At 42.9% G+C, this 14,228-nt stretch overlaps 2 pseudogenes; both read right to left on the minus strand.

The window, feature by feature from the left end:
• Positions 1 to 1,242: 1,242 nt before the first annotated feature.
• On the minus strand, positions 1,243 to 1,381 carry LOC119304629 (annotated as a pseudogene).
• A 1,383-nt stretch (positions 1,382 to 2,764) lies between these two features.
• LOC119298610 lies at positions 2,765 to 3,213 on the minus strand (annotated as a pseudogene).
• Between the last annotated feature and the right edge of the window lie 11,015 nt (positions 3,214 to 14,228).

Here is a 14,228-nt window from a genome sequence, read left to right on the forward strand (position 1 = left end):
TAAGGACAAGAGACATGATGAGCAATACCAATATTGCGAAAGAAAGAGTTGAGTTTCTCATACTTCCCTCCCAGTCACTCTGGACTGCAAGGATTTTTCTGCCAAATTGACGTTCAACGAATTTCTGGAATTCTTGGAAGATAGAAAGAACTTCTGATTTAAACTTAAGCAAATATATCCAAGTGAATTTGCTAAAGTCATCAATAAAACTGACATAATTTTTTTTTCTACCAAAAGAATCTCTTGCATGACCCCATACATCACTAAAAATAAGTTCCAACGGAGCATGAGACACACTATTTGACTTAGGATAAGGAAGTTGGTGACTCTTTGCACACTGACAAGCATCACACACAGACTCAATGTTTGAACTAGATGACAATGGAAGATTGTCTTTATTTATAACTTGCTTAACTATGATCGAAGAAGGATGTCCTAATCTTTGATGCCATCTTGCCAAGAAGGGCTTGACAACAGAGTAAACTTGACGACGACGCTTTCGACTAAATGCTCCGGATGTGATGGGGTATAAGCCTCCAATGCATCTACTGTGATGAAGGAGCTCCCTCGTTGCTCGATCCTTTATGAAAAAATACGTGGGATGAGTTTCAAAGAAGACATTATTATCAGCAGTTAAACGAGACATAGATGCAAGGTTTTTGTCGGCTTGTGGAACATGAAGAACATCCTTTAGAACGAGATCACGTTTAAGATTAGGGGAATTAATAGATGCTTCACCAATATGACTAATATCCAAACCTCCATCGCTTGCGGTGTGAATCTGATCATTGCCGTAGTACTTCTCCCTCATGGCAAGTTTCTCAAGTTCGTTGGTGACGTGATCAGTAGCACCTGAATCAGCATACCAGATGGTACCATCTCCTCCTTGCTCCCGAATCGCAGCTGCAACAAGACGAGCATTGGGAACATAGTCCTCATCATAACGGTGCCAACAATCCATGACCTCATGGCCTGCCTTTTTGCAGAGTTGACATCGAACACGTCCTTGAGAGGAGGATCCAGAGGGGACGTGGTTGTTGCTGTAGCCGGCCCCTCCAGAACGAGAGGAAGAAGAAGTGTTGTTGTAGCCACCTCCGTTTGGACGCGCCCCTTGGCCATTGCCACGGCCACGCCCGCCGCTGTTGTTCCCGCGACCGCGCCCACGAGCAGACCCGCGACCTCGCGAGGCGGCGTTGGCAGAAGACTGCCGTATGTTGGTTCCGTGAAGAAGATTGAGGCGCACATCAAAACTTAACAGCTGCGTGTACAGCTCTTGGACGGTGACAGGCTCCACCCACGTAGCAAGGGCCGACACGACCGGGTTGTAGTCGAGGTCGAGGCCGGCTAGAACCTGCGAAACAATTTCCCCGTTTTGCATCGCCACTCCAGTGCACGCGATCTCATCTGTCAGCGACTTGATCTTGGCTAGGTACTCTGACATCGTCAAGTTTCCTTTTTTCAGATTGGTGAGCTCAATCCTTGTGTTTATGGCTTGAGCTTGATTTTGGGCAGAAAACATGGCATGGATCGCTGCCCATACCTTTGCCGGCGTCTGAAGGGTGACCACCTGCACAAGGATCTCGCGAGACAAGGAACCCATCAGAAAACCTTGGACTTGCTGTTGTTGTGCATACCAGAGGACGCGGGCGTAGTTCGCAATCTGCTCCTCTTTCCCATCATTGGTGATGGTGAGTGTCTCCGGCGGCGCTTGGCTCTCCGGATCAAGGTGGTGGCCCATCTGCGCGCCCTTGATTTGGGGCAGCACAATAGCCTTCCACATGAGGTAGTTTTGCCTCGTGAGCTTCTCCTGGGTTGGGGGTCCGATGGACATGGGATAGGACGAGCTGGAGGAGGAAGGGGCGAAGGTGGAGGTTGATGAAATGGATGTGGTAAGGGCACTCATGGTGCTGGATTGGGTGGAGGCGGAGGTCATGGCGAAAGTGGCGATGGGTTTCAGAAGTTTACGATGGGGTAGAACTAGATGCGATCCTCTTTCGATCTCTGGGAAGAAGATACTCTGATTACCATGTAAAATAACTTGGGAAGCGTAGAACCTTTTTTTCGGGCCGCAGTTTTATTTATACGGATGATGCCGTGGCTTACAAGTAGATCGATCAAGAATTTGATCGAGAGTTTACAGAGAAGGTCGGTAACGAGAGGGAGAAACTGAAGAAGAGATAGAATAGGTTTTCAGGAGTTTAAACCTCTAGTCCTATCCTATTACAAAGTATTTCAACACTCACATCATCATCCACAAGATCCGAGACGAAGCGTGGAGTTGTATATATGGTAGCCGAGGCTCAACACTTGTGTGATATTACGCTCGGGAGAGTAGGCTCTCATTTCGCCTCTGGGCTAGTGACTTTGTTAAAATCCTTGTTAATTAATGAAGGTGTCAAATCTTTTGCCCTTTTCAGAAAAGAAGTGCCGGCTTGATTGTATGGAGCTGAACTTGATTGCTGGTTGATAAATGAATTCAACGCACATGAGTACGCGCCACAGTGTTTAAAGTCACACCACACATCGCATATACACACAAGCAATCCCGTCGAAAGCGACAGTAGTAGCAGCAGGCAGTTACTAGCTTGTAGAGCATGTCATGTTAGCTGTTGCAATGTAGGAGTATCAGGCAATCACGAGTGGCTTATTTGTGTCTACAAAACTCGATCGTAGTAATTTTGGTTGAAAAGCTTACAGCAAGTGACCACGGAGATGATGGAATATAACGACCCGACTTTTGTTAACTTCATTCTCCTCTGCTTCCTCTGTCAACATCTTTTATTTTATTCCATCATCATCCATCGAACAGGAACATGCATGCATGCGGCATGAACGCATCACGCACTCACCAGCTAGGCTAGCTATATTCTCATCTGATGGACGGCGGACGTAGCTATAGCTGAGCCATACATACTCGCTAGGCGGCCTGGCGCCTAGCAGTGCGGGACGGCGAGGCCGCAGGAGACGAGGGTCTCGCGCGCGTGGGGACTGGTGATGTAGCGGCCGAGGGAGGGGTCCTTGGCGTACTGGCAGAAGCACCCCTGCTGCGCGCGCAGGTTGGAGCAGCACACGCGCACGCGCCGCTCGGCTTGGCACCGGTGGTGATCGCCGGCATGCACACCGTCAGCTGCCCCATCTCGCATGCGGCACACGCTCCGCCACCACCAGCGGCAGCATCATGGCTGCCAGGAGGACCTCCTTCCTCATCGCCATGGCCGCCGATCTACTCTTCCCTCTCGCTATTGCGGTCGCAGAGGTGTACGTTGTGTGATGGGAATGGAAAAAGATGGTGGTGAGGAGAGGGGTGCTGGAACTCCTCGGATATTTATAGTTGGCCTGGCCATGCACCGTCCGAATACGCGGCCATAGAGCAGATGGGTGATTAAGGCTGGTCATAGTGAGGAGTAACTTACTCTACTCCCTCCGTCTAGGTGACCAAAGCAGAGAGGAAAACAAAAAAACTTAACCTTTTTGCTAATTAATAGCATTGCATGTAATGAACTAACCACTGCATATCATGTTTGATAGTTTCAAGTCATTGAAAACATGCACGGTCCACATCTTTTATTGATTGATATGTCACAAAACAAGAAACGAGGAGGAAGTTAATGTACCGTGCCTAAATGTTTTGAAATTATTTGGTTTTTATAAGGTGACTTGCATACCTAAACGGAGGGAGTATAATGCATAGTATCATAAATTAGTATAATATGTGGTCTCATTTATTGCTATGCATGACACATAGTAGCATCACATTTATATATAACCATTTCACTTCTTTAATTATCTGTCACATAAACATGTTTGCAAGTCCACCTTCATAATGCAAAGTAACATACTAGTAGTATTATAGATGGCTTCATTTATTAGCTCGTAGACTCATCTTGTATTGGAAAGCGCTATGTTACAGTAACATATTATGTTATCACCTCTCATTAATTACTTGCCACATAAGCAGAATTTTCTCGAAATGCGCTATGTTACTAGCTACTCTATGTTACTACTCCCTCCGTCCGGGTTTATTAGGCCTCTTAGCATCACAAGCATGTCCCTTTTTATAAGGCCTCGCTTTGAAAAGATGCATGCATGCAACCATTTGATTGGTTGCATTGAAAGTCATTGTTGTTGGTGCCATGGTTAGGCAATTAATACACTTCATGTTTGCTTTTTCATTGGTTGCATGCATGTGAGAGAGTGCATTGGGAGTGAAATAAAAGAATTAATGTGAGCAAATTACTATGTGTCCTGGTCTAAGAGAAGTTGTCTTTAGGCCTAATAAACCCGGACGGAGGGAGTACCTCTATAGTGGGTAGTAACATATGTGTAGTAACATACAACACTTCATTTATTAGGCCATAGACTCATCTTGCCTTAATATGTGTGATGTTACTCATACTAGTAGTAACTAGCTATGTTACCACATGCCTCTCTTTCTTCATTTATTGCTTACTACATCATCCATTTTATCTAAACATGTACTCCCTTCGTCCGGGTTTATTAGGCCTAAAGACAACTTCTCTTAGACCAAGACACATAGTAATTTGCTCACATTAATTCTTTTATTTCACTCCCAATGCACTCTCTCACATGCATGCAGCCAATGAAAAAGCAAACATGAAGTGTATTAATTGTCTAACCATGGCACCAACAACAATGACTTTCAATGCAACCAATCAAATGGTTGCATGCATGCATCTTTTCAAAGCGAGGCCTTATAAAAAGGGACATGCTTGTGATGCTAAGAGGCCTAATAAACCCGGACGGAGGGAGTATGATGTTACTACCTATATTACTCCTATTGTGGATAGTCTAAGTTACTCCCACTATGACTAGTCTAAGAGCATTATTAATCGCTCTCGTCCTGTGCAATTACCAGTTGAACACCCTGTGACTGAATTGCATTTGCACTACTAGTTCGACTTGACTACGGTCAGCAAAAGGTTGATGCATGCATGCATGCATGGCTGCACCTATGGACGTTCTGCATTGAAACCAAGTGGGTAGAGGGTCAGCGGGGTAGTTCGTCAATGATGGCTGCCTGCTGCCTCGCTCGGTGTAGTACTTCCATTTCCTTTGGTTGTGTTGAAGTAAAGAACGAGAGATAGACAAATAAATGCATCTAACTTCTCTTTATTGAGTAGCAATAAGCAACCTAATTAATAATAATCTCCCCGGTTGATCGTAATGGCAGTATCATAGCTAGTATCATGCATGTCAACTAGGCAATTTTGATGAGGTGTCATAGCACTAAATGAAGAAAAAGAGGATGTAGTATCATATCATGATACTGTATCATAATAAATGCTATGCTACTTTGTGTCATGCATGACAATAAATAAAGTGCTACATGATACTAATATATGATACTATGCATTAGGAGATAGTAACATACACTAGTATCATATGCATGATACTACTATATGATACTCCTCATTACAGCCAGCCTTATAATTCTGAGAATGCCCCAAAAGTGATGTCGGAAGATGTGAGGAGAGTTTTTTTTTGATATATAACGGTTTTTATTGACACATAATATGGCATCAAGGTGATACAAGCTAATGAGTAAAGTCATATAGTACAACCAATGCAAACTCGCACAAAGTACTACGCCGGTAAAAGCAAAGTCAAACAAGACCGTGACTATGCCTAGATGTATGGAGTGGAAAGCCTATACTCCCTCCAATAGAAAAATATAGAGCATAATATGTTTTCAAGGTTAAGTTTTACCACATGTTAGATCAATAATATATGGCATGCATGTTACACGGAGCATACCGTCAAATTTGTATATGAAATGAGTTCCTAATTTATATCGTACATCTCTTATATTAACAATTTTATCAATGGTCAAAGGTAACCTCGAAACATGTATTAGACCATATATATTTGGATGGAGGGAGTACATACATTATGCCGCCACCCATGTCGATAAAAACATCACTAGCAAGATGCTCCAAACTCGTACACACCACCATAAACAGTCAAAGGACGGTAACACTTGATATGTTGTTGCAATTCCTTCTAAACTCTTGGAAAAATTGAGAAGATGGTATACAACATGCAATTAGTATTGTCTCCTTCATAACTAAGATGAGAAAAAACTTAATGGGAAATAACATAAGGGTGTACTTGCTTTTCCTGAAGGCGACAAAGGGAGGCGAACACGACTATGTTTGGGGCACGGACGGTGCCACCACCACCTCTCCATCCTTTGCTTCTCTGCTCTGCCCCCGTATGGTGTTTCTCTATTGTGGCCTTCTTCTGGAGTGTCAACCTATAGGGTGATGCCGCCCTGTGGTTGAAATCTTCACCTTCGCTACATAGGTGTTGCTCGTGATGATAAGTAGATCAAGATTGGTATCATGACAGAGCAACATTGTCGCGACTTTGTGGAAGAATGTCAGTGAGAGGACCACAAACACCGCCACCCACCCATTGCAGTGGTGGCCACGCCTGTAATGCCTCATTGGGGATCTACATCAAGATAGTGAAATTCAGGGGTATTTAGGTAGGTAGGCTAGGTAGGATTGTTGGGGAACGTAGCATGAAATTTCAAAAAAAAATCCTACAATCACGCAACATCTATCTAGGAGATGCATAGCAACGAGAGGGGGAGAGTGTGTCCACGTACTCTCGTAGACCGAAAGCGAAAGCGTTAGGTTAACGCGGTTGATGTAGTCGAACATCTTCACGATCCAACCGATCTAGTACCGAACGTACGACACCTCCGAGTTCAGCAAACGTTCGGCTCAATGACATCACTCGAACTCTTGATCCAGCAGAGGGTCAAGGGAGAGTTCCGTCAGCACGACGGCATGGTGGCGGTGATGGTGATTTGATCCGCGCAGGGCTTCGCTTAAGCACTCGTGAATATGACCGGAAGAGTAAACCATGGAGAGAGACGCCGCACACGGCTTGGAACAATTGGTGTGTCTCCAAGGGGTGCCCTACCCACGTATATAAAGGAGGGAGAGGGAGGAGGCCGGCCCTAGGGGCGCACCATAAGGGGGGAGTCCTACTAGGACTCCTAGTCCTAGTAGGATTCGCCCCCCCTCTTTTCCTTCTCATGGAGGTGGAAAGGGGGAAGGAGAGGGAGTAGGAGAAGGAAAGGGGGGTGGCGCCCCCTTCCCTAAACCAATTCGGCCTCCTCCCTTGTGGGGGGCGCACCAGCCCCTTGTGGGCTGGTTAGCCTCCCTCCTATGGCCCATATCTTTCCTCGGGGGTTTCCGGTAACCCCTCCGGTACTCCGGTATGTACCCGTTACACTCCGGAACCCTTCTGGTGTCCGAATACTATGTTCCAATCTATCAATCTTTACCTCTCGACCATTTCGAGACTCCTCGTCACATCCGTGATCTCATCCAGGACTCCAAACAAACTTCGGTCACCAAAATACATAACTCATAATACAAATTGTCATTGAACATTAAGCGTGCGGACCCTACGGGTTCGAGAACTATGTAGACATGACCGAGACACATTTCCGGTCAATAACCAATAGTGGAACTTGGATGCTCATATTGGTTCCTACATATTCTACGAAGATCTTTATCGGTCAAACCGCAATAACAACATACGTTATTTCCCTTGTCATCGGTATGCTACTTCCCCGAGATTCGATCGTCGGTATCATCATACCTAGTTCAATATCGTTACTGGCAAGTCTCTTTACTCATTCCGTAATGCATCATTCCATAACTAACTCATTAGTCACATTGCTTGCAAGGCTTATAGTGATGTGCATTACCGAGAGGACCCAGAGATACCTCTCCGATACTCGGAGTGACAAATCATAATCTCGATCTATGACAACCCAACAAACACCTTTAGAGACACCTGTAGAGCATCTTTATAATCACCCAGTTATGTTGTGACGTTTGATAGCACACAAGGTGTTCCTCCGGTATTCGGGAGTTGCATAATCTCATAGTCAAAGGAATATGTATAAGTCATGAAGAAAGCAATAGCAATAAAACTTAACGATCATTATGCTAAACTAACGGATGGATCTTGTCCATCACATCATTCTCTAATGTTGTGATCTCGTTCATCAAATGACTACACATGTCTATGGTCAGGAAACTTAACCATCTTTGATTAACACGATAGTCAAGTAGAGGCTTACTAGGGACACTCTATTTTGTCTATGTATTCACACATGTACTAATTTTCCGGTTAATACAATTCTAGCATGAATAATAAACATTTATCATGATATAAGGAAATATAAATAACAACTTTATTATTGCCTCTAGGGCATATTTCCTTCAAGGATTGCGTAGATTGCCCCTCCGCCATGCTCTCTCTCTCTCTCTCTCTCTCTCTCTCTCTCTCTCTCTCTCTCTCCATTTTCGCCCTTGTGATGCAAACCCGAGGCACACAACTACTCCATCACCGACTGTCGAGCTTCCCCACTGACGCTTACCCATTTGCCCCCACCTCTGAGCTTGCCATCCTCTTCTTGGCTCACCCAGACAGTAGTCCTCGCCAAAGCCCCCTCGCCCAGACCCGTGGTGAGCTCCCCTTTTACTTTCTTGTGGTGGTATCTTTGAATGTGTGATGTATAGTGATATGTGTGCAATGTGTGCAAATGTTGCCTAGCTTCTTAATTTGAAGTGTGCCAAGTATACTGCGATGTGTTTATATGTGTGCAAATATGGGCAGATGCGCATATGCACACAATAAAAAATTGAACACACCCTCTATTCCTAAATAGCTACAAACTATTATCTATTTTTCTTAGCCATGCCACCATGCCAGATAAGCAAGTCATGCATGTAAGTTATAAGTTTTTTTGCAATAATCTATGCACACAGCATTGCCACACCATCAATTAATACATGTTGGTCATAAGTTAATTTTCTACACTAGACTTTTTATTGACAATATATGTGTTAGGCGATTGCAGCATACCTATGTAGTTCACCCTTCATGTTTTTGTTAGAAATAGCATTCTTTTAACTAATTTTTTTCATATTTTTATACGCTTCCCAATTTCTATAGTTTTATAAGCTTACATTTGCTTTTCATCAGTTCTGGTTGTCTTAGGAACTATGAATGCATTTTTCTTAACAAGCTTCCTGATACGTCTCCAACGTATCTATAATTTTTGATTGCTCTATGCTATATTATCTACTGTTTTGGACTATACTGGTCTTTATTTTCCACTTTTATATTATTTTTGGGACTAACCTATTAACCGGAGGCCCAGCCCAGAATTGCTGTTTTTGCCTATTTCAGTGTTTCGAAGAAACGGAATATCAAACGGAGTCCAAACGGAATAAAACCTTCACGAACGTGATTTTCTCACCGAACGTGATCCAGGAGACTTGGACCCTGCTCCAAGGAACAAAAGAGGCGGTCACGAGGGTGGGGGCGCCCCTCCTAGGGCGCGCCCCCCTGCCTCGTTGGCCCCTCGGTGCTCCTTCGGCGTACTCCTTCCTCCTATATATACCTACGTACCCCCAAACGATCAGATGAGGAGCCAAAAACCTAATTCCACCACCGCAACTTTCTGTATCCACGAGATCCCATCTTAGGGCCTATTCCGGAGCTCCGCCGGAAGAGGGCCGTCATCACGGAGGGCTTCTACATCATCATAGCCTCTCCGATGAAGTGTGAGTAGTTCACCTCAGACCTTCGGGTCCATAGTTAGTAGCTAGATGACTTCTTCTCTCTCTTTGAATCTCAATACAAAGTTCTCCCCCTCTCTTGTGGAGATCTATTCGATGTAATCTTCTTTTTGCGGTGTGTTTGTTGAGACCGATGAATTGTGGGTTTATGATCAAGTTTATCTATGAATAATATTTGAATCTTCTCTGAATTCTTTTATGTATGATTGGTTATCTTTGCAAGTCTCTTCGAATTATCCGTTTGGTTTGGCCAACTAGATTGGTAGTTCTTGCCATGGGAGAAGTGCTTAGCTTTGGGTTCGATCTTGCGGTGTCCTTTCCCAGTGACATAAGGGGCAGCAAGGCACGTATTGCATCGTTGCCATCGAGGATAACAAGATGTGGTTTATTTCATATTGCATGAATTTATCTCTCTACATCATGTCATCTTGCTTAAGGCATTACTCTGTTTTTAACTTAATACTCTAGATGCATGCTGGATAGCGGTCGATGAGTGGAGTAATAGTAGTAGATGCATAATCGTTTCGGTCTACTTGTCACGGACGTGATGCCTATATACATGATCATGCCTAGATATTCTCATAACTATGCTCAATTCTGTCAATTGCTCAACAGTAATTTGTTCACCCACCGTAGAATACTTATGCTCTTGAGAGAAGCCACTAGTGAAACCTATGGACCCCAAGTCTATTCTCATCATATCAATCTCCATCACTTTACTCTTGCTTTGCTTTTTTACTTTGCTTTTATTTTTTACTTTGCATCTTTATACCAAAAATACCAAAAATATTATATCTATTAGATCTCACTCTCGTAAGTGACCGTGAAGGGATTGACAACCCCTAATCGCGTTGGTTGCGAGTAGGTATCGTTTTGTGCAGGTACGAGGGACTTGAGCGTGGCCTCCTACTGGATTGATACCTTGGTTCTCAAAAACTAAGGGAAATACTTACGCTACTCTGCTGCATCATCCCTCCCTCTTCGGGGAAAACCAACGCAAGCTCAAGACGTAGCAAGAAGGATTTCTGTCGCCGTTGCCGGGGAGTCTACACAAAAAGTCAACATACCAAGTACCCATCACAATCCCTATGTCTCGCATTACATTATTTGCCATTTTCCTCTCGTTTTCCTCTCCCCCACTTCACCCTTGCCGTTTTATTCGCCCCCTCTCTCTATCCTCCCTCTCCTTTCCGCTTGCCTCTTGTTTGCTCGTGTGCTAGTTTGCTTGCTTGTCGTTATGTCTGAAATTGGGGAAGTTATGGCCAATATGGGCGATAACAATATCATGCAAAATTCTGATACTCCTGCTGAAGAACCCTTTACCTACCATACAAAAAGATTTCGAATCGGTAGTGGTAATATTATTGGAAAAGGAGTTATTCAAGATTTCTTTACTTGTGCCGGTGCTTTGCCCTCTACGGGCGGTTCTATTCTCCATATAACTAGTAGTCTTGCGGACACTATTGCCATGCTTATCGTTGAACTTGAAAGGCAATTTATGCATATGCACCCATCTATACAAAGAGTTTTTCTAAAATTTTCTAATATTGAGCATTCCTCTGTTAAGCGTGCCGCTACTATCTTTTTGACTCATGAATTCAGATTTATAATAAAAGAAGCCAAAGAAATCTTTGCGCACTATAGGGTGGACGCTGGTCGTCCTCCCATAGAATCTATTCTCTTCGATCAAGAAGAAATTATGCGCTTTCAATCTCCTGACTATGTTGCTTTTAATGAAAACCTCAGAAAAAAGGTGCCAACCAATATTTTAATTGATAGAATCTCTGAACTTAATGATGATTTGGCTATTCGAAATAATGAGCTATGATACTCTCTTGAGTCTAGGCTCACAAAGTTCTATCAAAAGAATGCTTATAATGATGAATTGGTTGTACAATACGAAGGGCCGAAAGAGGAACCTATACCTCCTAAAATTGATCTTGGAGACTTCTGTCCTATTAAATTTAGCCCTTTTGATTACTTTTTCTTGCCTCAAAGAAAACTTGCTGCTGAACGTAGAGAATATGAAATGAGCTTCACCGATCTATCTTATTACTATGGCAATACTTAGATCTATCCTCGCTTTTATGCCTAGCTAGGGGCGTTAAACGATAGCGCTTGTTGGGAGGCAACCCAATTTTATTTTTATTCCTTGCTTTTTGCTCCTGCTTAGTAATAAATAAATTATTTAACCTCTGTTTTGGTTGTGTTTTTTGTGTTTAATTAGTGTTTGTGCCAAGTAGAACCGTTGGGAAGACTTGGGGAAAGTCTTGTTGAACTTGCTATAAAAACAGAAACTTTAGCGCTCACGAGAACTGCTGTCATTTTTATTTGAAGAGTGCTATTTAGTTAATTCTTTTTGAAGATGATTAATAGATAAATTCCTCATGTCCAGAAATTTATTTTAAAATTTTTGGGGTTCCAGATCTTGATCTAGATACAGATTACTACAGACTGTTCTGTTTTTTGACAGATTCTGTTTTTCGTGTGTTGTTTGCTTATTTTGATGAATCTATGGCTAGTAGAATATTTTATAATCCATAGAGAAGTTAGAATACAGTAGGTTTAACACCAATATAAATAAAGAATGATTTCATTACAGTACCTTGAAGTGGTCTTTTGTTTTCTTTCGCTAACGGAGCTCACGAGTTTTCTATTTTGAGTTTTGTGTTGTGAAGTTTTCAAGTTTTGGGTGAATTCTTTTGATGGATTATGGAACAAGGAGTGGCAAGAGCCTAAGCTTGGGGATGCCCATGGCACCCCCAAGATAATCCAAGGACACCAAGAAGTCAAAGCTTGGGGATGCCCCGGGAGGCATCCCCTCTTTCGTCCACTTCCATCGGTAATTTACTTGGAGCTATATTTTTATTCACCAACATGATATGTGTTTTGCTTGGAGCGTATTGTATTATTTGTGTCTTTGTGTCTTAGTATGCCACAATAATCCTTGCTGTACATGAATTAAAATTTGATAGAATACTCTATGTGCTTCACTTATATCTTTGGAGCTAAGTAGTTTTGCTCTATGTGCTTCACTTATATCTTTTGAGCGTTATAATTTTGCTCTATGTGCTTCACTTAGATCTTTTAGAGCACGGTGGTGGATTTGTTTTAAAGAAACTATTGATCTCACATGCTTCACTTAAATTATTTTGAGAGTCTCTTAATAGCATGGTAATTTGCTTAATAATAATATGCTTGGTATTCAAGATTTGTGAAACTTTCTTTTAAGTGTGTTGAATACTAAGAAAAGATTGAAGCTTGATAATTGTTTTGATATATGGAGGTGATAATATTAAAGTCATGCTAGTTGAGTAGTTGTGAATTTAAAGAATACTTGTGTTAAAGTTTGTGATTCCCGTAGCATGCACGTGAAGGAAATATGCCCTAGAGGCAATAATAAAGTTATTATTTATTTCCTTATAATCATGATAAATGTTTATTATTCATACTAGAATTGTATTAACCGGAAACATAATACATGTGTGAATACATAGACAAACAAAGTGTCACTAGTATGCCTCTACTTGACTAGCTCGTTAATCAAAGATGGTTATGTTTCCTAACCATGAACAATGAGTTGTTATTTGATTAACGGGATCACATCATTAAGAGAATGATCTGATTGACATGACCCATTCCATTAGCTTAGCACCCGATCGTTTAGTATGTTGCTATTGCTTTCTTCATGACTTATACATGTTCCTATAATTATGAGATTATGCAACTCCCGTTTACCGGAGGAACACTTTGGGTACTACCAAACGTCACAACGTAACTGGGTGATTATAAAGGAGTACTACAGGTGTCTCCAAAGGTACATGTTGGGTTGGCGTATTTCGAGATTAGGTTTTGTCACTCCGATTGTTGGAGAGGTATCTCTGGGCCCTCTCGGTAATGCACATCACTTAAGCCTTGCAAGCATTGCAACTAAATGAGTTAGTTGCGGGATGATGTATTACAGAACGAGTAAAGAGACTTGCCGGTAACGAGATTCAACTAGGTATTGGAATACCGACGCTCGAATCTCGGGCAAGTAACATACCGATGACAAAGGGAACAACGTATGTTGTTATGCGGTCTGACCGATAAAGATCTTCGTAGAATATGTAGGAGCCAATATGGGCATCCAGGTCCCGCTATTGGTTATTGACCGGAGACGTGTCTCGGTCATGTCTACATTGTTCTCGAACCCGTAGGGTCCGCACGCTTAAGGTTACGATGACAGTTATATTATGAGTTTATGCATTTTGATGTACCGAAGGTTGTTCGGAGTCCCGGATGTGATCACGGACATGACGAGGAGTCTCGAAATGGTCGAGACATAAAGATTAATATATTGGAAGCCTATGTTTGGATATCGGAAGTGCTCCGGGTGAAATCGGGATTTTACCGGAGTACCGGGAGGTTACCGGAACCCCCCGGGAGCTATATGGGCCTTAGTGGGCCTTAGTGGAAAAGAGAAGGGGCTGCCCAAGATGGGCTGCGCGCCTCCCTCCCTCCCCTAGTCCTATTAGGACAAGGAGAGGTGGCCGCCCCCCCTCTCTCTTTTCCCCCTCCGCGAATCCTATTCCAACTAGGATTGGGGGGGGGGGG

Source organism: Triticum dicoccoides, chromosome 5A, assembly GCF_002162155.2.
Source record: "Triticum dicoccoides isolate Atlit2015 ecotype Zavitan chromosome 5A, WEW_v2.0, whole genome shotgun sequence".
Taxonomy (NCBI): domain Eukaryota; kingdom Viridiplantae; phylum Streptophyta; class Magnoliopsida; order Poales; family Poaceae; genus Triticum; species Triticum dicoccoides.